General features: G+C 39.3%; 1 protein-coding gene across 4 annotated transcripts in view; it reads left to right on the forward strand.

Annotated features, from left to right (window-relative positions):
• The window catches only part of FYN (FYN proto-oncogene, Src family tyrosine kinase), a 176,206-nt gene that overhangs the window by 10,265 nt on the left and 142,056 nt on the right, over window positions 1-23,885 (forward strand). The window contains exon 2 of one of the 4 annotated variants that reach the window (XM_014531344.1): window positions 19,159-19,184. The exons of the other annotated variants lie outside the window; for them this stretch is intronic. The gene's annotated coding sequence lies outside the window, so the exon portion shown is untranslated. The remainder of the gene's footprint in view (window positions 1-19,158; window positions 19,185-23,885) is intronic. 4 annotated transcript variants of the gene reach the window in all.

Here is a 23,885-nt window from a genome sequence, read left to right on the forward strand (position 1 = left end):
CATGTACACACCCCGATTGGGAATCCGAACCCACAACCTTATGGTGTATGGGATGTTGCTCTGACCAACTGAGCCACACAGACCAGGATGGAGGAAACAGTAATTTAAAAAACAAAGTAACTGCCACTTTGCCTACTATACTATTATCAAATGAGGGGGGAAAGCTTGATTAATGTATCAAGGTGATGCTTATTGAAAAAAGTAAATTTGATAATGGGAAAAAGTTTGTACACCCTTTTGGTATTGAAAATAGCCTATAAAACCATTCCTTTGGTATGGAATAACCTATAAAACCTATTTATGAAGTTTAGAAGTTGTCACAGTGAAGTTTCAGATGTGAGGGAGGCCTCATAAGCAAAATGTCAGTAGTGCTTTTTTCATTTGTAACCCACAAACTGGTAGAACAAAAATCTTTGACAGTTACCGTAATATTTACTGTATTTTCTTGTGTTTGTGTTAATAAATATTGGCTGCTAGCCAATCAAAAAACTTTTTTATTATTCAATTGTAACAACAGTGTCAGAGAGGAAAATATAATTAGGTTTTTGTGTTTTCTAGATAGTAAATGTAGCAACAGCAATAACAAGACATAATATAATGTATTTTGAATTTAAAAAAGATTCAGAAACAATCATTTCAGAACCAACAGAGCATGATTTTTCAGGGCAGAAAAAAGCACTTGTTTTTTTTTTGTTGTTGTTAAGTCTTTTTTTTATAATAGACTTTAATTTTTAGAGCAGTTTTAAGTTCACAGCAAAATTGAGAAGGTACTAAGATTTCCATTATGTTCCCTACCCCCACACATGCACAGCCGCCCCCACTGTCAACCTTCAGCATCAGAGTGTTATATTTATTACAACTGATGAACCTACATTGACACATCATTATCACCCAAAGCCCATAGTTTACATATGAGTTCACTCCTAATGTTGAGCACTCTATGGGTTTGAATAAATGTATAATGACATGTATATACCATTGCAGTATCATACAGAATATTTTCACTGCCCTAAAAATCCTCTGTGCTCCATCTGTTTATCCTTCTCTCACCCTAATCTCTGGCAACCAATGACTTTTTTTACTGTCTCTATAGTTTTGCCTTTTCTAAAATGTATTTGGAATCATACAATATGTAGCCTTTTCAGATTGGCTTCTTTCACTTAGTTATATGCATTTAAGATTCCTCCATGTCTTTTTGTGGCTTGATAGCCCATTTCTTTTTAGTGATGAATAATATTTCATTGTTTGGATGTCCCACAGTTTATTTATCCATTCACCTCTATTCAACAAAGCTTGGTTGCTTTCAAGTTTTGACAATTATGAATAAAGCTGCTATAAACACCCATGCACAAGTTTTTGTGTGACCATAAGTTTTCATTTGTTTGAATAAATACCAAGGAGTATGGTTAAAGACCAAGGAGTGTTTTTTGTTGGAAAATTTGGAAATTGTTTTTTATTATTTTGTGGTGGCCTAGGCCTATTTATATGTACATTTTAGGAAGCCATCACTTCACCTGATGCTTTAACACAAGAAAGTCCATTGCTGTATCTTGGTTTAAATTTGAGATGGTGAATGACAGATATTTGCATTTTCTTTTATATCACTATATCTCTTGATCCCATGACCATCAAGAGCTCTCTTCACCCAAATTAAAGGAACTTACCAACTTGCTTTTCTGCAAAGGCCGTCCTTTTTTCTCTTTCTCTTTTCCCACAGTCAGGTCTCTGAGTCAGATTCTTGTCACCTCTCACTTTGGAATCACCTTCGCTGGCCTGGTATTTCAGACTTGTCTTTCAGTCTCCTTGTTTATTGCTGAATATAGACTTCTTGATAGAAGTCATCAGTTAGCCTGGCCCCCTAACTGTAACACAGCATCATGCTCCTCCGGGGCTGAGTGTGGAGTTGCTTCACAGTATCCTATCACCTCTTTAAATAAGCTTTCCTTGTGATTTTTTAAAATACTCATTCTTTACTTTGGTATGTCTTCTGTGGTCAAATGAAAATAGGGCTATTAAAGTGAAAATGGAGATATGCTATTCTGTTTTCAGGTTATGGCACGGGTAGAATGAAACATTTTTTGAAGAACAATCTAGTTACCTAGACTTGCATCTCCAGGACAGTATTATAATCTGTGTGTGTGTTTTTTTTCACAAGTAGTTATAATCTGTGTATTTTTTTTCATAAGTAGTCTACTAAATGGAGGGGGTGGGGGAACTGACATAAAAAAACTTTGCCAAATTCATTTGCTTTTGAAATAATCGTTTTATCAGTTTTAATTTTTGAGTAAAAAAAATAGGAGAAGCTTTTAGAATAAGCATTCCTGAAATAGAATAAATCTAATAAGAACTCTTATTTTGTCTAAATTAAGGGTGTGGTACCAAGATCAGGGACTCTTAGAAGGAGTCTATGTAAGGTTAGAGCAGAAAAGTAATTTCAGAGCTTACACTTTTTAAAAAAATTATTACAGATGCCCCCCTTTTTTCCCCATTGACCCCCTCCACCCAGCCCCCACCCACCCTCAGGCCTTCACCTTACTATTGTCTATGTCCATGGGTTATACATATATGCATCAGAGCTTACTCTTTAAAAAAGGAAAAAAAGACGAAGAATTATGTCAAGATTGGCAGCCTGGGTGTCTGAGAGATGGGTGGACCTGAGATTATTTTATAGGAATGGGGACGGGGTGGTTTGGGAAACTCAGGCTGGGTAGCAGTAATTTGATGGAGCATATGTGACAAGCTTCTTAGGACAGCAGGAGACCTTGCAGTTGGTTCAATGTGGGAGATCCAGGCCAGCATTGCTGCCTACAGCTCCATGGTGTAATTTAGCAAATAGCCATTGCACTCTGAGTGGCATTTCATGTCCCCTTGCAACACAGTTGGCACCACCTTCTAAGCAAGATGTCATGTAGAGTTGGCCACTCTATCAGTGGTGGCCTGGATAGATGCTCCAGGTGAGTCCATGTAGATAACAAAGGACATCATGTTGGGTCTTCAGTGGTCATCATGTTTGATTGGATCAGAGTGGGCAAGCACTCAGTCTAAAACAAGGGGCCACGCTGAGGGCACTGCAGAGGTTCAGAGTGCTGGCAAAGAGGTGCTGAGGTGGGGCCAGGGCTCAGGGTAACATGAAAAATGATGATGATGATGATGATGATGATGATGATGAATACAAAAGAATACATATGCATACAAAGGAGTGCATGCGTATCAGAAACATGCACACACACACAGAGTAGGGAGAGAGAGAGAGACAGGAGTGGAGGGGGAGAGAGAAATACAACCCTTCCCCACACCCTTTTGCAGCTTAAGAGCTAGAATCTCACTAGTACCTTGGAAGCCCCTATGTATTTCTCCCCAGCCGGACCCCTATCCCTCAAAAGGAACCATTGTTCTGAATTTTGTGCTCGTCATTTCCTGGCTTTTCTGTGTAAGTATGTTTCCCTAAACAATCTATTATTAAGTTTTGTTTGCCTTGGGGCTACAAATAAATGGTAACCTTGTGTTATTTGCTTTTTTCAATCAACATTTGTTTTATGAGTCATTCCCATTGATGCATGAAGTGGCATGCATGAAATTCACTGATCTTCACCTCTATATGGTCTTGCATTGCATTAGTATACCACAGTTTATGTATTCAGTCTCCTCTTGATGGACATTTGGGTCATTTCCAATTTTGTGCTATTTAAACAGTGCTGCTATGAACATTCTTACATCCTGCTGTCAACAGTTTCTCCAGGGTAGGTGCCTAAGAGAAGAACTTCTGAGTCTTAGAGTATCTGCATCTTCAAGTTTACTGGATAATACCAAATAGTTTTCCAAAGTCATTATATTTAGACATTCCATTTGACATTCGCATGAGTAACAGATTAACTTCTTTTCAGATTAAATTTTAAGAGACAGGAAAGATGAAATGCAGGATTAACTAAATATTGGAGAGGAAAAGATGTCCTCAGTGTCTTACAACTTCCAGTCGGAGTGTGGTAGAAAGAACTAGGGATATGAAGAGGAAAGTGTAGGTTTTAAGGAACCACTGTGGGAAGGGAGAAAATCATCTTGCATGAACTGTAGTCACATTTTCATTAGGGAGGAAATTTTATCTTAGTAGGAAAGAATACCCAGTTCTCTCCATTTTCACTCAGTTTTCTCTGATCAGCAATAATCTTTTGTTATTACTACTAATATATGTATTATTATAGTAATACATATAGTAATAACTAAAGATTATTATTTGGGGAGCAGATAGATGCTGCCAGGCATGTAAGTGTGCTGTTTCCACATCAAACTGATGGTGGCATGGATTCTAATTAAGCTTCCAAAACAGATATCCACCCAGAGGCACACACATATTTCAGAGATTACTTTCCTCCAAACATGAGATTTTTCTGACAGCCATGCTTTGTGTTTTATAAATTCAGTAAACTTACACAGGGTTTGTCATTGCTTTCTCTTTTACTTCATAGGGTTTTTTGATGAGAACTTGAAGCTGCTCTGTAAATTGCTCATTCACTTGACCTGAGAAAAATGGGTCTATGGTATTTAGAATAGCAAATTAACTATGAAATATGACCCAGCCCTAGGGGAGAATTTTGGCTTTGTTTGTGAGTTCTGACCACTCTGACATGTAAAGCTGATAGGATTTGTTTTCTTTTCAATGAATTTTCATTCTTCCAAATCTAGATTTTAATGAGGATAATTTCTTTGGTTGGCATGCCTGTGAAAACGAAAGTAGAGCACTAAACCATTAAAAGCATGTGTGCTCTGGAGTCTCAGAAGTGCAGCTTTTTTTAACTTTTTATTTTTGGGTCACCCTTCATTAACATCATTCATCAGATTTATTTGATTCCAGGCCAGAGAGCTCAGTGGTGGGGGCATTTTCAAAATATTTCAATAATAGTTTTTCATCATCTGTTGATTGATATTGTCTGTTTGAAACTTTTGGTGGTGACATTACATATTTGGGAAAGCAGCATGTATGCTGGAAGTAACACTTGTGATTTGCCAAAAAATTTTAAAGAAACTCAGTGTTTCAAAATTGAGATCTTATTATGTAAACTACGACATGTCTACTCAATGGAATATTATCTGTTAGTTAAAATAATGATTATAAAAATTGTTAAATAAGTCGGACAAATGTTTAAGTTGTTAAATAAAAAAAGAAGCAGGATACAAAAATGTCTGTGGAATATGATCTTAGTTTTGAAAGCAAAATGCATGTATGGGAAAAGCCTACAAAAATTATGCCAAAATGCTAACAGTTGTATTTGAGATTATAGGATTTTCTTCTCAATGATTATTAATGTGGTCATATTACTTTTATAATAAAATTAATTAAAAGGATGAACTTAAGAGAGATCAATCTGGATTTAAATTGCTACTCTACCATTAACCAGCTGTTTGACCTTGGGCAATCTAATTAACTGTCTTCCTGGGGAACTAAAGATGTTATATCTACCCCCACAGGGTTGTTGCCAAGTCAAATAAGTTAATATCCCTCTGCCCATGCAAGTAGCTACTACAGTGGTTCCCACCCTTCCCAGTTTCCCCTACTCTGATGAAACGAGCCTCTCCCAGCACACACCCAGCAGCCATGAGTGATGCTCTTTTAATGTCTCATTTCTATTTTGTCCAGTTGGGCCTCTCTCTGATCTCAGTAAACACTTTTGACCTCTTGGAACTTCTGTTTTAGTAGTGACAACTGACGGTTATTTTAGAGAAGGGATTGATGAGTAAAAATGCTTGCCCTTATGTGATAAGAAGGGAAGTTTGAAGAACTAGACTTCCTAAAAGGCCTGTAATTTTCAGCTGTTCAAATATATGTATTTGATTGACAGAAATATGCTTGCTAATTTGAGAACACCCCTTGTTAACATCCCTCGGCTGGTGAGGAGAGAACATGTTATGTGCTTGCTAAACAAGCTGGTGACTTTCTTGGCTCTGCCAAGTTCTTCTAAGAGACAGGTACAAATACAGTTCACCCTTGAATAGCACAGGGGTAGGTTCACTGAGTCAAAAATCTGTGTATAACTTTTGAACCTCCCAAACACTTAACTACTGATAGCCTGTTATTGACTGCAAGCCTTACTGATAACATAAAACAGTAAGACATTTTTTATCTGTATGTATTATATACTGTATTTTTACAATAAAGTAAGCTAGAAAAAAAAAGAAAATGTTATTTAAAATCACAAGGAAAAGAAAATACATTTATAGTATTTATTGAAAAAAGTTTGCGTATAAGTGCAGTTCAAACCTGTGTTGTTCAAGGGTCAACTGTTATAAGTAAGAGAAGAATTCAACCAGGATCCCAAGGAGCTGCGTGTGAACCTATGATGTTAAATTGAGTTTTTAAGACTTGGGATGATATGAGATGATTATGTTCAGCAGTTGGTGTAAACAGGGACAGAGATGTTCTATGAGGTCCTAATTTATTTGAGCATAAGCTTACTTCGAGTGGGGAGAAGAAAATTAATTCTGTGATAGTAACAGGCGGCTACAGATTGGCCAGACACTGGAAAATGTAATCTTGTCCTGTGTTTAGGGAACACTTTTAGCAAAAGTTCAAAAAAACGAACAGATTGTCAAACTACAGCGGGAAGGCCAGGAAGGGTTGGCAGGTGGGGGTGGTAAGAGATCAACCGAAGGACTTGTATGCATGCATATAAGCATAACCAATGGACACAAGACACTGGGGGGTAGGGTAGGCTGGGGGAAGGTCAAGGGGAAAAAAAAAGGAGACATATGTAATAATCTTTGTAATACTTTAAGCAATAAAACAAAATTTTTTTTAAAAAGTTCAAAAAAAGATGTCTATATTTACATGGAACCAAGTGATCCCATCTGCTTGGACCAGGACTCAGTATCTGAGGTCTCCCCTAGACACTTAGACTTAGTCTAAGGCAGGAGTACATTCCTGACCTCCTCAAGGCTAGAATCCAGGTCTCTGAACTCTCAGTTTATGTCTTGTCCAGAAGAGCCTCTGCCTCTGCTTCTGACAGGCCGGATGCTAGTCACTGGACGTATTGAGCCTCAGTTTTGTTATAAGATGTTTCATCTCTAAGGGCCCTTCTAGCTCAAAAGTCCAAAGATTCAGTCATTCCTTTTTTTTAATGTATCAGTATCTTGAGAAGTACAAGTATTTTAACCATAGGACATTGACTATGAATTCTTTTCCCTTAAAAGTCTGAAGCTCTGAATCAGGCCTCTGGTCTTCTGCAGATGGTTTAGTGGAATCAGAAACTTTCTGCTAAAGTCCATAGTTCCTCATGGCCGTCTTATAGCCCTACAAGGGCCCAAAATGGCATGAGACAAGTTGGAGTGCAGCAGCAAGAACTTTCTTGCCAGCGAAACAGGTTGTTATAGCTAGTATTTAAGAAAGGGAGAGAGCAAGGACAAGAAATCAAAGGCATAAAGACTTCATGGGAAGAAGTAAAGTAGTCTTTATTTGCGGGCAACATGACAGCTTATGTAGACAAATCCTAAGGAATGTGTAAAACCACTACCAGAAAAAACTAATAAGTGAACTTAGTAAAGTCCCAGGGTACAAGGTCAATATACAAAATGAATTGTGTTTCTATGTATTAGCTGCTAATAGGTGTAGCCAAAGAAACAATTCTATGATTAATACTAACAGAAAAAACAGAAAACAGGAATACACTTAACAAAAACCAGTCAGGTGGTGCTGTCTCTGGGGGCAGTGGAGAGTGGGTGGACGCTAACAGTCCCGGACAGTTCCCCAGAGTGGACTCTATTTTTGTATCCCTGACCACTTTTCAAGGGGAAAAGCTATATCAACTTGTATAACTGTTGCTTAACATCATCGAGACATGAATTGTAATGTTAATTTATATTCAATAAGCCAACAGCACTCCTAGGACCATTTCATAATTTATCTGATACCAAGCATATCTTCTTTCCACTTTGGGTGTAGGATGAAGTTCTGACTGATTTACGGGGCTTTTTTGGATTAAATCTTAGGAATAAGATGTTCACTCAGAAAGTTGTGATTTTTCTTTCTTCTTTGTTCCTACTTCTGCCTAGGGTGTGACGAGGCATTTAATCCATCAGATAGCAGGAAGATCTCTGTAATGAATTTTTACATGTCCTGGTCATTTTAATGTAATCAACCTTCTTTTTAAAGGCTTCATTAAGTCTATTGTTAGGATTGTAAAACTGCCTGAGACAGGAGGGCTTTTCCCATTTTCAGAATTCAACAGACAGTTTCTTAATTGTAATGCGTTAGGTGAACGGTAATTAAATGGGTTGGGAGAATATGCAATATTTATTTATAGCAATATAGGCATGTCATGTATTTATAGTCATTACTGCACAGTCTACTTGATAACCTCCTTTTGGAAAAAGAATGTCATGACTGTTAAAAGGAGCTCCTGTTTTTGGCAGGTCTTTGAATCTAGTTGTGAATATTAGCAGATTCAGATTCCCTTGTATTGAAGTACCTACCATACATACTAAGCTTTTTGCAAGGAAGCTGTATTTGCAAAGTTCCAAATATGCTTTTAACATAACTTAAAAATGTTTGTGTTAAATATGCTGGCCAATGTCCGTAGCCTTTGGAGTGTTAACAACATATCTTAGTTTTGACAAGATGAAAGGAGAATAGCTTTCATGGTCCCTAAATTTGGTAATAAATACTATCTTAGCACCTTATTCTTAATGTGCTCTGACATGGCAGATTTGTCAAGCGATAGGAATTTCCTATCAAATGTTGAAGATCTTAATACCAACTAAGCCACTGTTCTGGGGCCATTTTGAGGCCCAGATAAAAGCTAGGAATCCTCCAACCAGAAAAATGTCTGGACACATCCACACAAATAGATACAGTATGCTACTTTAGGGGGGTCTCTGGAGTCCTAAATGCTGCTTCCTGGACCCAAAGGTGTGAATCCTTGATATAAATGGAATTGTACAACCAGCCCCTTCATTCCCATCCTTACCCCTACTCCACGCCTAGTCTCTTTCTTGCCCATGTCTGTAACTCTATTTTTATTTACACTTTTTTCTCCATTGGGCATTTTTACTCAATATCCTCATTTAGATATTTAGTCTAAATGTGACAGAAACTGAAATCCCTTTTCTACTGCCTCTGATTTCTAGCTCCTCTCATTATTTCCTTAGCCATTATAGGTCATCATCAACTTCTCCCTCTGCCCTGTCTCCCCAGAAGCTAAGAATAACATGCTCTCTTACTCCATGCATCTAATAGATTGATAATTTTTATCACGTGTTCTATCAAGAGCTACCTCTTCCATCCCTTCTGTTTATCAGCACCACCGTGGTGCAAGCCTTAAACAACTGGCCTTTATTTAAACTGTCCCAACCTACTCTCCCCTGCACTCCCTCCCCCCAGAACCACCCTGCCACACATTTAGGACTCTAGTCTTCCTTCTATGTGGTCTGGTCACAAGAGCACACTTTTACCTTGCCCCTTACCTCCTTGCCCACCTCCAGTAGTCCTTTGTCACTGCACACAGCAAATTCAAAGTTGCCCGCTCCTTCATGTAGGGACTGGCTCTCCTAATCCCATTTCCCCCAGAGATTGTTTCTTTCCCCAGGTTCCTTGAATGCCCCTTTCCAGCCACTCCTCTCCCAACTTTCTGCACCACTGACACTGCCCCTCCATGAGGGTGTCTAGGAGAGGCTGGCAGTGTGCTGACAAGCAGTGGCTGGGCTTCTGACAGTTTCTGTTCATAAAGTCACTGAGCCTGCAGGAAGATGCACTTCCGTGTCTCATCTTCTGATGCTGGTCTGGAGCCAGTGACTCTCTATTTGCTTACCAGTGATTGGCCCACTCTGTGTCCTAGCACGGAGCGAGCCACGGGCAGGCCCTTAAGTGTCTGACGAAGGAATTGTGCAAAGTACCATGGCACATCTATTTCAGTATTTCGTAGACTCAGCTGGAAGTGACCTTTGATCTCCAACTACCTCATTTGACAGCTGAGCAAGCTGAGAGTCAGGGAGGTTAAATGACTTGTGCAAGGTCAGATAGCAATAAAATCAGCTTTAGAACCTGTTTTCTGACTCCCGGTCTCTCTTGTTGCTACACTGCAAGTGCTCAGTGTATGGTTCTTCTTTTCCCCTTCTGTTTAATCTCTATGCGTATTAGTGCCCAGTAGATATTGGGGCTCTTAACACTTGCCTTAGGTTGTCTGTTGCACCTTAATAAGCCTAAATACTTAATAATTACCTAACATTTTTGAGGAGCAGTCAGTACTTTTCATGTTTTAGATTGAATTTCACCACAAACCAATGAGATAGATTGAGTGGGTATCATTCTCATATATCAGAGGAGAAGAAATAATGACTTGGTTCGAGACCATGCAGCTGATAAGTGATACAGGTGAGGAGAGAATGCGATTCTCCTCTATCAGAGGATGATAGTGAGTTAAAACTGTTTTGAAAATCTGGCTTGAGGCTCTGAAATCTTGCCTTTCTTTATGTAAATGTAAAAAAGCAGGCTTTCCTATTGTCTACCAGTTTTCAGTTTAGTAGCTCATTCTACAGTGTGTTCTGAAGCACACCGGTCCCATGAGATGCTCTGTGAGAAATGAATTGTGTGGCAAGATAAGCTGGGAAAGCTGATTTCTATATATCACCCTCTGGGGGTTCCCAGTGCACATTAGCATTTAAAGGCTCTGAGAAGTCCTACTGGAAAGAAGACTGCTGGGTGTATTTTTTCATTGTGGTCAAATACACATAACATAAAATGTATTATTTGACCATTTTAAAGTTTACAGTTCAGCAATGCTAAGTATATTCACATTGTTGCTCTAACAATCTTCAGCACTCTTTTCACTTGAAAAACTGAAACTCTGTGCCCTTAATCAACTCACCCTTCTCCCCTTCCGCACCTTCTGGCAAACACCATTCTACTCTCTGTCTCTATGACTATGACTATTCTAGGTACCTCATATAAGTGCAATCATACATATTTGTCTTTTTGTAGCATAATGTTCTCAAGACTCATCCATGTAGTATCATGTCTTGAAATTTTTCTTCTTTTTAAAGACTGAATAATATTTCATTACATGGATAAACCACATTTGTTTATCCATTCAACCCAAGTTCACACTTGGGTTGCTTCCAACTTCTGGTTATTGGGAATAATGTTGCTTTGAACATGGGTGTACAAATACTAGTATCTCTTCAACCCTATTTCACTAATTTGGGATATATGTCCAGAAGTGGAATTGCTAGATCATTTGGTATTCCAATTTTTAATATTTTGAGGAACCACTGTTATTTAACGTATTTTTCTACCCAAGTTTCACAAGCTTATTTGATCACAGAATTCCTTTTTCACACCATTCCTTTGAGTATCACACATATGGGCCTCTTATAAAACACTTGGGGAAATTCTGAGCTCAGTAAGGATTTCCACTTGTTCCAAGGGGCCAGGCAAGGTTTAGGATGCTGGCCAACAGTTCAGCCACAAAGCTCCCAGCCCAGGGGCAAGGTTGGCAGGATCGCCCCAGGAACTGCAGAAGCACACAGGGTACACAGCAAATGGTAACAGGGTTCTTCTGCTTGAGCCTGATGCTGGAAACTCAGCACTGGTGAAGAGGCTGCTGTGTAGCAATGCCGTTTAGCTGCACTGGCTGGACCGCCATGTTTGTTTGACAAGAGCATAAAGAAGAGTGAGCCCTCTTGCCTCTGTACCATAGGGGTGAGAATTATTAGAACTCAGAAATCACTGTTTCTTTCATCTCCCTAAAGAGGACAGAATGCCACCTGGTCAAAATCTAAATGGGCTCCTCCACAGGGCTTGTTGCATTGACTCAATCTAATTTGCCTTTAATGTGGTTCCTAAGTAATTGAGGGGTAATTGTAGACACTATAATTGTGTGAGTAGGTAAAAATTCCAACAGCATTGATTTACCTTCCACAGATAGAAAGAGTATGTGGGGCAATGACAGTAAACTGAGGAAAGGCAGTAATCTGTGTACCTCAGATGTCCTGGCGGTCTGCCTGGCTCTAGGACCAGCTCAGGGAGCCCCAGCCAGTGGTAACCAGGAAGGACTCACTGCATCCTTGAATATCCGCAATGCCCAGTGTCATTTCTCTATACACTGACTGATTCTACAGGTGCTTAAAAGAGAACAAACTGAGGAGGTCACTATAGCAGCTGGAGCTTTATCAAGCTGTTTTTGATGTTGATAAGGATGAAGACATGGAGGAACAGAAAACTATGGAGTGGATATGTAATCCCAAAGAGCTTTGAACCACCCTGCACTAGGCCACAGGACACCCAGTCTCTTAGCTTCCTTGACCGAGAGCAGATAATGATACCTCACATTGTGGGATGAGAATTTCATAAGCTCTCTGAGATCCTGAGATGAAAGCGGCTACTGATGCACAAACTATTATTATTATATGAGGCTTTACTCTTCTGTAAATAAATGCTATAGCTTATTTTCTCTGACTCTTGCTTTAATGGGTGCAGATTGGCCACCGCCCACCCAAGCCATTTCCCCAAGATCGAGTTCTTTATGGAGGTACTGAGTTGAAGTGGAAAGAACACGAATAAGGGCTTGGGAAACTGTAATCCCTGGCCAGCCACTTCCCCTCGTGGGGCCTCAGTTTTCTCACTTCTGAAGGGCCCTTTCTAAGTATCTTCTGGCTCTATCAATTTGTGATTTCATCAAAGGTTAAACTAAAAAGAATTCAGCTTCCAATTATAAATATTTACGGAGTGCCTGGTGTGAGCTAGGTGCTATGCAAGGCGCTTGGGTAAATCAGTGCACAAAGCAGCTTACTCTAGTTGGGGGGAAAGGAGAAGAGACAATAGCAGTATATGTTAATACATAAGTTAATTATTTACTTGTTAGAAAGTGGCATGCTCTGTGCAAAAACAAAATAATGTGGTAAGAGGAATTGGGAATGCAGGCAGGTGTTTAAAATGTAGCAAAGAGGAGCTTTCCCATCATGAGAGTTGTTAGAGTATCAGCTACATCATTGTTGGGAGGCTGTACTTGAGAGGCATCTCCTGTGGAGATGTTTAGGGAAAGTTTGCTTTTCTTTTTAGAGTCAGGGATATCCTCGATTACATGTAGAGGGATTGATCAGGTGATCCTTTTGAAGGCTTTCTTTTTAAATGATTTAGTGGTTTGTGCAGGGGTAGCTCCAGAATGTGTGCATGCATGCACATTCATGCATATACACACACGTAGATGTGTGTGTTTGTGCACGCCCACACATACTTCTGAGGAGCAGTACAAGCCAGAGTTGGAAGGACTCAGCTGCTGGCATACTTCCCAGCTCACTTTTAAAGGGCCAACTGGTGTGCCATAATAATATAGCCCCCTCCATCCTGCCACTTTACAAGGGAAGAACTGAAACCCAGAAATGCTAATGACTCACCAGAACCAGTGCATCAGGGATGGATAATGGGACCTGGCTGCCCACCTCACCCTCTGACCATCAGTCAGCCGCCTCCCTGTGCCTCCCTGCATTCCTTTCACAATGGGCCACTTCCACTCCCAAGTTTGTGTAATAATAAAACTGACGTAATACCCACTCTAACCCCTATGCATCCAGACCCACACAATCCAGTTTCAGAACAATGTTGGAGTCAAACAAATACTGTCCAGTGGCAATAAGTTCCAAATAGCAGATTCTTTACTTGTATTTCTCAGCACAGAGGGGAGAGACTGCAGCAGCACTGCAAGTCCCTCCTCTCCCCCCTCCCCAGCTTTCCTCACACCCACAGTCCTTAAGACCTTACAGATGTTTCCTCCCTGTGGCCCACTTTCTCTCCCACCTTTCCTCCTTATTCTGCATCATGATTGTCCCAGGACGGTGGGCGAGGGGAAGAACCAGGAAGGCAGAACCAGAGTCAGCTTCCGCAGCTGAGGGAACAGAGCCTGGGAGCGCATGTTCTTCATCTCCGCTCCTTCGCGCCCTGGTTTACTGCTGTGCCGGGCTAGTCTTTCTCCTGTACCACCTCACAGAATTTAAGCCTCACAGAAATCCTGTGTGGTAGGTCTTGATATCTTCATTTTACTGGTGGAAAAGCTGAAGTCAGAGAAGTCGGGTAACTTGCCTGGTCTCCTGCTATACAGAAAGAGTGCTAGGGTTTGAGCCAGGTCTGTCTAGTCATACAGATGTGCTCTTTCTCCTGTATGATGCTGTCTCTAAGAACTCCACCTCCCAGAGGCTCCATGTGGTTTCAGTTGCCAAATATGTTTGGGTGGGAAGCATAATTGTAAATAAGCTAACTCTCTGGTGTTTGTTTGAGACAGTTAAGTCTGTTTTCAGCAAAGATCTTTAAAACATGGTAGATAAATTGAAAAGAAGATGTTCTCCCAAAGATTTGTGGAGTGGAATTTTTGTCTTGTTGAGAAGCACAGAGAACAGTCTGGATCTTGCTCAGAGAGATCCCGGGAAGTTCTGTGGACCACTGTTCCCACACATGAGAGATTATTGCTTCCTGGCTCTTGATCTAGCAGGTTTACAACCAGCAGAGCTAATGTCGGGCTGGTAATCTGAGGAAATGCCTGCGATGCACAGAGGTGGGAGCTGGGAGGAGCTTTCAAGCATACAGGAAACTTAAACAGTTCCTTTGTCACAAGTATAAAATACAGAGCCTTTATGACAAACACGCTGGTTCAGTGTGTGAATTTGTGAACTTGATACAAATTAGAACCTTAGGGGTAAGGGTATAATGAGTGCATTTTGTGGCCACCTAATTTTTAGGGCAGGGAGGGGAAGGGGAAGGAACAAGAGACCATAGATTTATGTAAAACAACTAAACCCAAGCAAATAAAAAGCAAAATCCACAATAAGAATGAGAAGGAGTAAGGCAAAATAGATGAGACAGAGAGTGAACAGGGAAGACAGGCTGGAGCAGAACTATGTAGGAGCTGAAGATAAGGGACATGAGACAGAGAAACGTTCTATAGACAGAAAGACAAAGACACAAGGAACCATAGGCAAGAATCTCACGCAGTGCTAACAAGATGCTGTACAGGGTTCTGTTCTAATCCCTGACAGGGTCCAGGCTTTACCCCAAATTTCAATAGACAGTTAAGCCTAGTGTGTGGAGAACTTTCACATGAGTTCCCTTTTCACATGCCTGAAATTGCATTAGTTGGGTCAGGAGGAAAATTCTTTGAAAGTGGGAACACTAATATCTGTCATCATCCAAATTGCCCCTTAATCAGCTGTGAGGACCAGGGCAAAATGAATGAACTTAAAATAGATTCTATGGCAATGACCCGCCCAATGATGTTATCACAAATGAGTCATCACCAAATAGATTCTTCGAATCTTATAGTAGATGTTTTTCAATTTTCAGAAGTTTGCAATAAAAATTTTTTAAAGACCATGCGCTCACATAAGAATATTGCATGTTGATACCCTTCCTTTGTGGAAATGCTATGATTTTCCAACTATTTTCCCAGTTAGAAATGGCATTTGACTTCTGAATGTTCTGTACCATAGTTGGTGACTTTATGAACTTCTGGCTTTCAGTTCTTGAGGCACAGTGATCTGATGAACTGATTAAAATAGCATTCTGATGCAATTGTTGGGTGTGTTGTTATAATATAAGTCAGCTGCAAATGGGAAGTTCTTTCCGGAGGAAATTTGATAAACTGAAAGTCAACTTGAGTGTTTATATATTTTCTGTGAGAATTTCTTGTCCTTCTTCATGTTTTTCTTTTTAAAATAACCTCTTATTTTGTGCTTCCCACCCAAACACATACCCTTGTAACAGCTGAGTTCTGTTATGTAACATGATACAAGAGTTTCAATTAAATGTTTAGCAGCAGAGTATGTGAGTGCATCAACTCTTAAAGGAAAGCAAAATCAGCCCTTTTTAGTTCAAATATTGGATATTTAAAAAATAAGGAAGATTTCATTATTTTATGGCCGAGTAATATTCATTCCATTGTACATACGGACCACAGCTTTTTTATCCACTCATCTGTTGATGGGCACTTGGGTTGCTTCTAATCTTGGCTATTGCAAATAATGCTGTGATGAACTAGTGCATATTCTTTGGAGTTCATGTTTTCAGCTTCTTTAGATACATACCCAGAAGTAGAATCACTGAGTCATAAAGTAGTCCCATTTTTAGTTTTTTGAGGAACCTCCATACTGTTTTCCATCGTGGCTACACCATCTGCATTTCCACCAACAGTGCACAAGGGTTCTCTTTTATCCACATCCTTGCCAACACTTGTTGTTTGTTGATTTATTGATGATAGCCATTCTCCTAGAGAGCATTATTCTAAGGAAATAAGTCAGTCAGAGAAAGACAAATTCCACTTATATGTGGAATCTAAAGAACAATTTAAATGAACAAACAAAACAGAAACAGACTGATGGTTGCCAGAGGGAAGGGTGCTTGGGGGATGGGGTGAAAAAGGTGAAGAGATTGAGAAGTACAGATTGATAGTTAAAAATAGTCATCAGGATATAAAGTATAACATAGGAAATATAGTCAATAACATTGTAATAACTATGTATGGTACCAGGTGGGTACTGGAAATATTGGGGGGAATACTTTGTAAAGTATATGATTGTCTAACCACTGTGCTGTACACATGAAACTAATACAAAATAATGTTGATGTAAACTATAATTTAAGAAGAATTTTTTAATAAAAATTAAGAAAGAGAGGTGGTCTTTATCCATCATTTCTTTGCCCTTAGCATGTGAAAACTTAAAAAAAAGAGAGAGAGAGAAAGAATAAAATTCTTACTTGACATTTTCTCCTCAATTTCAAACTTGTAAAGAGTCACAATGCGAGAGGTGGCCCACAGACATATTTTCCCTATTCCAGTGTTTTTTTTAAAATTCAGTCTAGTATTTGAAAGTCAGAATATTCACATTTTTAAAAATTCAGATTTATGGCTTCTCTTTAAAAATCTTTGCCTCTTAGTAGCCATTGGTGGGGCTGGAGCTGAGAAGCACTCATCCTGTCAGTGGTTCCTAGGCGGTCTGTCTGGTTCTTCATGGGCCCCCAAACCCACAGTCTGTGGCCACAAGTGTTCGTTGTAATTCATGATCACTTTTGTACTATTGATATTTGCAAAATGAACAAGTATTCTCCTGTACTCATTTGGCAACATGGAAAACCAGAGACGGCAACATAATTTTCTTGCTCCCAGTTCACTTTGCTCATGCAAGTTGCCTATCCTGTGGTATTTAATCTGCACTCCATGCTCACCCTGCTTCAGTCTCCATTCCACTGAGACAGCCACATGCCAAATTAGAAAGTCTTCCTGCTTCCTAACATGCCCTTTCTTGCATCCTCCTCCTCCATCTCTGTTAAAAGGTCTTGATTGACTAGCCCTCCTTCTCAACACTTCCCCAGTGGCTTTCCCCCCCTCCTGAATTTCCTTCTCCTTCTTGCTCAGCTTTCAGTCCGCTTTGCTGGCTGCCTCTCCACTGTCTGCTTCAATTAATATTATTTCTTCCTTATTGAAGTACCGAGAGGCCCAGTGCACAAATTTGTGCACCAGTGGGGTCCCTCGGCCTGGCCTGTGGGATTGGGCCAAAACCAGCTTTCCAACATCCCCCGAGGGGTCCCGGATTGCGAGAGGGCACAAGCCAGGCCAAGGGACCCCATCAGTGCACGATCAGGGCCAGAGAGGGACACGGGAGGTTGGCCAGCCGGGTAGGGACCGCAGGAGGGCTCCAGGGCATGTCCGGCCCGTCTCGCTCAGTCCCAACCAGCCAAACCCCAGCAGTAAGCTAACTTACCAGTCAGAGCATCTGCCCCCTGGTGATCAGTGCATGTCATAGCGACTGGTTGATTGTATGCCCCCTAGTGGTCAGTGCATGTCATAGCAAGCGGTTGAACGGCCTTAGCATATCATTAGCATATTACACTTTGATTGGTTGAACAGATGACCGGACACTTAGCATATTAGGCTTTTATTATATAGGATTACATGAACATATAGATATTTTTTTAATTCAGATGATAACAAAGGTATATAAAGTAAAAAGATAGTATTTATTTATTTATTTATTTATTTATTTATTTATTTATTTTCATTGTCCTTTCCACTCTTCTTCCCAGAGGTAACTAATCATGGTTAACTCCTGGATGAGTCTCTTTTTCTAACCCTTTTCCATACAATCTGATCTGTTTGTTGTTGTTTAACATACGTAAGATCATTTTGTAGATACTGCTTCTTGACCTGGAGATGACCCTGGTCAGTATAAACAGATCTTTACCTTGTCCATTTTATGATCCTCCAGCTTCTTAAATGCTGTTGTTTTCTAGCATAGCACATTGAATAAGTACAGCACTTGACAATGTTGTTTCTATGGTTGTGTGTGTGTTTTCCCTAAGACTCTTAGCTGGTAGAGACAGTGTCTTTTCATATTCCGCTATCTGTAAAAGCACCCTCAGTACATACTTAGTGAGTGAATGGATGAATGTTGGTATTTTTGTCTACTCCATTATATTGTTATAATTTATATTATACCTTAAGTTACACCATAGTTTAAATCCAAGCTAAAATATCCTAAGCTCTATAGTAAATATGGTGTTAGTTTAATTACTGTAAGGTGCAATTAATCTATTTCTCAGGTCATTTCCTAACAGTAATATTAATTTTTCTTCCTCCATTAAGATTACTCTACTATGCAAAAGAGAATTCTATATGCCGCTTGTTTTAGTTGGGAGAAGTATTGGTGGCTGGTTATTTTTGTTTTGTGTTTTTTAAATACATGTGTTTGGGCATTTTTCCAAGGCAGATAGTATTTTGTGTGCAATTCATTCTTCATAAAGTAACAGTTATCTCTACAGAAAATATAAATGCATAATGGTTGTATAAACAGAATTGACTTAATACAACATCTCTTCAGTAGGAAAATAGTTGAGGTTTATGAAGTGAGCCTTGTATGATACAATTTGAGCTCCTGGCTGAGGTCAATTTGAGCATGCTGCTGCTCATAGCCCCAGTTTAAGGAGAAACCAATGAAAACAGCTATCATCTGATCACTGTGGAATATCACCCAAGCTGTGTCACAACTGTGTAATGTTCCTGGGTTTGTGGGATGAAGAAAATAGCACTTGGTGTTTGGAATTTATCCTTAAGCTGTTTTTGTCAGGGCTGGATGAGTTTCTTGCTTCTGAGTTGAAATGAGACTTTTAAATACTCTTAATAACTCTTTCTTCAGCAGACCCTCTGGAGAAGACACCCAGGGTGAGTGTGTGGAAATGATATTTTAACGTTTTAATTGTGTATAAAAAAGATGGGGGAGGTGAGACTAACCTATCATTAGTAATGAGCTGAAATCAGTTGGTCACTAACTGTCCATATCATGACATGAACTCATGCAGTTGGAGAAATGAGTAAACAACACAAATTAGAAAATAAAGAAGCAGGAAAATGGGAATGGCATAAAAGCTCTGCAATGCATATGTATCTGTTAAACTAATTAAAATTCTTCCCAAGGGGTTGCTGGGATGGCTAAAATTCAATTTAATCTGGGTAAGGTCTTGGGGAAGGTGGTTCAAGTGCTGTTTTAAAGGAAAGGTTCAGAGGGGAAAGAATATTTAAATTCAGAAGACTGTCATCAAACAACAATCTGTGATCTAGTCGGAAACTGAAAGTGAATTCAGATAATAGGCTTTAAATACTGGAATAAGAGTTTGAATGACTTTGACAGGGAACAGAAATTAATTAAAATGAATGGACCCATACTGATATATTTGTAAATGGTACTATAGTTTACTGACTCCCTTTGAGGATGTTATTTTTCCTGTATTAAAACTTGATGAGCTATAAGCCTTTGTGAAGACCGAATCTCCAGGGTTGGTGGTGGCAGCCTGCCTAGATGTAGGGGATGAGGAAGGAGAGATGAGACAAGACTCATTCTGAGTGTCTGGGCCTGGGAGGATATCTGTGCCTCTGACTAAAATGAGCAAACAGAGAGGTACAATTTGGGCAGAAGATAATCAAACATAGCCAAGACTCGGGGACAACACTGACAGTGTTAAACTCTTGAGAACAAGGGAGGTTACTTGGTGGTGAACTTTACAAGAACACTTTTGTCGCCTGATGAGTTTGAGAGCCAGAATCCTGGTAGGGAGTTTCGGGGTGGTCCGAGAGGGACAGAGTTAGGCAAGAGAGGGAGCTGATGGACGAAAGGTAAAAGCAAGGGAAAGAAGGAACTGACAGGGGAAAAATGAGTATCAAATGATATTTGTAAAGCATGGTGCTGCCACGATGCTACAATTTAGAGAAACAGGAGCATGACAGCATGAGATCATGTTTTGAACTGTTTATTTGCAGTTTGTTGAGTTTATATCCCTCAGGAAATGGCTGTGGCTCAGATACAGACAGCTCTGGGTAGACAAGGCACATGACAGTAACATCAGGGAAAACTAGTCATCAGTGGCCACAGCCAGGCGAAAGATCAAGTACTCGGGGCCATGGTCTGGGCTCCTTTCTCGGGAGGCCGTGGGCATTGAACAATACAGACCCTAGGCTGGCCATGCATCTTGTAAATGAGTGGTACAGCATCCAACAAACATGATTGATTACAAACTGTCACCACCACTGAAAACACAACTCAAAGCTCATCCCCAGTAGGGTTGTCTTCATATACAGGGGTGGAAAAAGTAAGTTTCCAGTTGAGAGTATATGAAACACAGAGTTTATTCTTGTATTATTTATTATTATTATATTATTTATTTGTATTACAACTGTAAGTCTACTTTTGCCCACCCCTGAACAATGGCACCTTTTTAGAGGGTTCGCAACATTAAGGTCATAATTAGCTTGATCGGGTCAAGCCAGCCGCTCTCATGCCTGAGATATTTAGAATGCTTTGCATGTTGGGTGGGTGCTGTTGCTGTCCTCAGAGCCCCCCTGAATTCAGATTGAACCTAAGAATTGCAAGGAGGAAAGTAACAGATGTATGTCTTATTCCAGCATTCTGGCTCTTCTTTCAGCCCTCCATCTTGCTCTCACTCTGTGCATGATTATTTTGGGAAAAATACTACAATACCAAAATATGTAGCTTATTTTTGAGTTGATGAACCCGTGCTTTGGCATGGCATGAGATAAATTTCAGCAAATTTCTGTAATTCAGATAAATGGCATCCAGAGGAGGCAGCTTGTCAGTCATCAGCTCATATGTGCTCTCTCTGCCATTCTCACAGTTGGCTGATTCTTCAGAGTACATGTGCGTAGATGTAACGTTTGTTGGCCCTGACTCCTGCTTTCAGAGGCTGGCCAGAATCGCAGCCCAGCACTGTTGTAACCAGACAGTGCTTCTCTTGCTCGAACCAAAGAGAGACACTTTGTCATTTGTTTATAGGGGATGCTTGTATTTTCTCCTCGATTGAAAAAGAAAATTACCAGAAACCATTTGTTATTAATATAAGCTGTCCACTTTTAAACTCAAGTCAGCATTCAAAAAAGCAGTGTTTCTTTACCAAATAAGTTGAGGTCTTTGTGCATGGAGCTGACAGATGGAGTCCATTGATGGTGAATGCACTTGGATGCACACAGCCCAGGAGAGCACCCTTGGGCTATGAGGGTCGGCCAGAAAGTTAACAAGGCTGGGTTCAGAAGGGTCCTGTACAGAGAAAGTCAAAATAGTGAACTGTCATGCACTCACATTCTTTCTTCAGTGTAATGGGTATCAAGGCATTGATTACAAGTGTTTTAAAACAGATGTGCCTCGTGTCCAGTCTGTGTGGGGCATGTTGTAGGAGTAAGTGACAAAAAAGAGAACTTCTAGCACAGCAATATTTGAAAAATCAACGGTAAGGAAATTGTCTTCAATATTATCTCTCCATACCTTGAGTAGTTGGGATAAAAATTTTAAGAATAGGATCCTTCTCAACCAAATAGAAACTATATAGCTATTATTTTTTTAAAAACAAATAATACAAAAATATAAAAAGTGAAAAATTTCCAAATCCTACCTATCCTATCTTTCCAAACACCTACACATGTATATACACAGGTAGACATACACACACTTTTATGCAAATGAGATTGTACTATATAGGCCAGTCTGTGAATCTGTTTTGATCACTTAATGAAATGATAATGAGCTTTTCTCTATGTTTTTGCAAATAACTTTACATTATAAATGTTAATGCCAGCATAAAATTCAGTTGTATACCTATATCTTTTTAATTTATTCCTTGTACCATTCATTCACCAGATATTTATATTTAGTCCTACATGTAGTAGACACTATGCTAAATTGTGGAGATACAGCTGCAAACTCCCCTGTCAGTAGATATTTAGATTATTACTGGTTTTATTAGTACATTATAAGCAATACTGCATTGAGCAATTGACACTGCAACATGTATCTTTATATACTTAATTTTCTCCTTAAAATAAGTCCCTAGGAGGAGAATTGGCTGGTCAGTGAGTTTGCACATTTTGAAATTTGATCCATATTTAATGCCTAACCAGTCGCTAGTAAAAGTTTTCAATGAGGCCAGTTTTTCAATACTCTTGTGGTAATACTTTTCATTGGTTATCATCTTTGTCCAAATTATAGGTGAAAAATTATGCTCGACTATTTTAACTTAGATTTCTTTGATTGGTAGTGTACTTGGGTTGGGAATTTTAACCAGTAAGAAATTGAGGCTTCAGTATCATCTGGAGTACCATTTTCTTTGAGACCTAATTTTATCTCTCTCAAAAGGGAAGACTCTTTTTTTTTACTTTCTTCTTCGGGGACAGGTTAGAATCAATGAGGGGTTGTCTTATAGATAACTGAGAAGAAGTTGTGTAAGTATGATTAGTGCTTTAAGCCTAGTGTGTTGGTTTTATCATATAAGATTTGATTAAATTCCTTTAATTTTCAAATAAATAGATACCATAGATACCATACTTTTGAAAATATAAAAAGAAATCATAGAGGCATGTAAGGAGTATGTAACAAAAATCTTAAACATAAATGCCTAGAGGTATATCTCCTTTGTTTAGCTCTTCACGTGGCTATGGGACATTTTAATTTATTTTTAAGGTGTTTTTTTCTGGCCACAAATGAAATTCAGAGTTGTAATAGAATGATTATGAGACAGACATGTCTGAGTTCAAGTCCCTACCCCTCACATATGAGTTGCCTTGGCCTCCACTTCCACTTGTGCAGAGGTAATAATACTGTCTACCTCCTAGAGCAGTGAGGATTCTGTGAGAAAATAAAAGCGTCCTGCATACTGTCTGTTATGTAATATGTGCTCAATAAATACAAAATTTATTGTAGGAGGCTAATTAGCAAAATCAGAAACACTAAGAAAAGGTTATCATTTCTTTGCTGAAATTCCACCACTTAGAGATGATCCATTGTCTCTGGTTTGGGGACTATTTTATTCTAGTATTTTTTTCCACCAGATACATATTTTAGCATACTAAAACTGTACAACATGTTGAATTTCAGCAAATGGGAGCACTTAATTATTCATCAACGAGAAAGAGTGATTACCCAGATTTATTTTTTTATACTGGCTTAATGGAGAATTTTGTTAGGTGTTAATGTTTATTTGTAATAAATTTTTTATTAGAATGAACATTAGGTTTAATTGAAAGACATTTTGGACAATTAAAACCATAAATTTTCAGTTCCTCCTAATCCAGTGTGCAAGTCTGCTTCTTATGCAAATAAAAACAACATGATGGTTTTCTCTGTTATTTGATAAGGTATTTAAACAGTTTACGGACTGCAGGAGGCACAGCTCTACACTGCTTCCATTCCCAGAACAGCAAGGTGATCTTGCCCTGACCGACTGTGGACTGAATCATTCTCAATTTTCTAAGTCTCATTCCTAGATAGTTGTGTTACTGAATAATAACTTTGTTTATTAAATTCTGGTTAGGGCAGGCCAACTCTTCAAAGAAGACTCATGGTAAATCTTTTTAAAGCTCACA

The sequence above is a fragment of the Myotis brandtii genome, unplaced genomic scaffold (genome assembly GCF_000412655.1).
Source record: "Myotis brandtii unplaced genomic scaffold, ASM41265v1 scaffold8, whole genome shotgun sequence".
In the NCBI taxonomy this organism is placed as follows: domain Eukaryota; kingdom Metazoa; phylum Chordata; class Mammalia; order Chiroptera; family Vespertilionidae; genus Myotis; species Myotis brandtii.